Source organism: Dipodomys spectabilis, unplaced genomic scaffold (genome assembly GCF_019054845.1).
Source record: "Dipodomys spectabilis isolate Male_0828 unplaced genomic scaffold, ASM1905484v1 ptg000264l, whole genome shotgun sequence".
Lineage (NCBI taxonomy): Eukaryota > Metazoa > Chordata > Mammalia > Rodentia > Heteromyidae > Dipodomys > Dipodomys spectabilis.
Window position 1 is genome coordinate 4,872,320 of NW_024870941.1, and position 1,891 is coordinate 4,874,210.

A 1,891-nucleotide genomic window follows, 5' to 3' on the forward strand; every position below is an offset into this window, starting at 1 on the left:
TCAGCCAGCTTGACTTCTTTAGAATCTTATGATACCTATTACCCTGAGTTATATTTGAGTTTACAATATTCCATTTCTTTCTGAATACTTCAGGAATGATTCAGGTCCTGGGAATACAGTCATAGTCTGGGTCCTTCCCAGAGCCTGGTGGAAGTCAAGTCCTTTGGACCTTATGTTTGAAGAACCAGCTGCAGTGATTGCTCTGTCTGGAGGTCTGAGCTGGTCCACCTCAGCACCTGGGCTTGGTAATCCATCCCCAGCAACAGGATGCTGCGAATGATATCTATTTGAATGACTTCCAGACACAAATCTACTTTAGAATTCTTGTTCCTGCTCACCCTTCTATGTTTGACCCACCTGGTTTTATTCATATTTCCCTAACTTACTTGAAGCAGATTGATCCTTCAAAGAATTGGAGTTGAAAAAAACTCCTTCACAATGACGTATTCACATCCAGCATCTGGAGTGGGTCCCCTGCCCCTCCTCTCCTGCTAACCAAAGAGGTCCCCACCCCCAGCCAGAAGAGACTGCCACAGGAGACTATGTTCTGTCAAAAGATTTGTTAATTGGGAGCTCACTGTACACCTCTTGCTCATCAGTTTCAAATCACAGAGCAGACCTGTTGTCTGTTTACAGTTGTTAAAGGAACATTTAAGAAGGGCATTTATTTTTTTAAATGCTCAGAGGTTACCCACAAATTTCAGAGTGAAGATCTGCCAAAATTTATGGCGAAGAAGCTGAAAATAGATGCAGTGTTTATTCATCAGCAGCCGCTCTGGGTGTGTTGTTAGCTATTGGCATAGGATTAGAGCGTCATCTGAGGGGGCCAGGCTGGAATGAAGGTAGGGTTAATGTGACTGAGGAGACAGGGCCTGGCACCCGTGTGAAAAATCACCCTGCCAGGCTCAAACCTAATAAACAAGAAATTCTAATTACATGTCAATGTTCCCCTTCAGGATTTGCAGAGTGGGTTTAACTCCTCAAGGGATCTTTCATGTGTGAATAGTCAATCTGATCTTGCGAGTATAGCAGGTGAGATGAGACTTCAGTTTGTCCTGTCTGTCTTGATGTCCTGCTTTCCACCCTCCCAGGATCCACAGTCTGCTGGAGTGTACTCCCATACCTATTTTATTCACTGTGCACTTTGTCTGGGACATGAGTAGCATTTGATGAATATTGTTGATGAAGTCAGTAAATAAACAAATGTCAAATCCAATCCATCCTCTAAGGCTGATCTCAAATTCCCATCATCCCTTAATCTTTTCTGACTCTGCTTCTAAAATAGCAGAGAAGTCTCAAGAGCCTTACTTAGAGTCCTGCTTACTTAGTGATCTTCACAGTTCTTTTCATGAGTGTATATTTTAGCTTCTCTCCTTCTGTTTCTTCTTCATCATTACAACGATCTTCTCCATCGTCAAAAGTGAAGGCTCTTGGGCATTGTCCATGCCAGTTATTCCCATAAACTCACCACACTCTCAGTCTTTATAAGACTCCATTATATAGCTTTCTATTACCTTCAATGGTCAGGTGGAAAAACGGAAACACACAGAGGTTCAAGGATAGCAGTAGCATGCTTGCTTTAGCAGCACATATGTTAAAACTGGAATAGTAGAGAAAAGGTTAGCATGGCCCCTGTGCAAGAATGAGACACAAATTCATGAAGCAATCCTTATTTTTGTAGATTTAAGGGAGAATTCAAATAGTTTAAATCCTTAGAAAGGCAAAGTCAAAGTCCAACAAAATGAACACCAGGAAATGAGTACTTGAAAGGGGTGGGGTGGGGGTCAGGAGAGGCACAGACAAATGAAGAGGAAAGGTGAGGAGAGAATGCAGTCAAGAATTTTCTGTAGGATGGGGCTGGGAAGGTGGCTCGTGGTGGAGCGCTTGCCTT

General features: G+C 42.8%; 1 non-coding gene across 1 annotated transcript; it reads left to right on the plus strand.

Moving 5' to 3' along the window:
* Nucleotides 1-1,574: 1,574 nt before the first annotated feature.
* Nucleotides 1,575-1,677, plus strand: LOC122125380. The gene has a single exon (XR_006150759.1). It is a non-coding gene; the product is annotated as a U6 spliceosomal RNA (small nuclear RNA).
* Nucleotides 1,678-1,891: the final 214 nt, after the last annotated feature.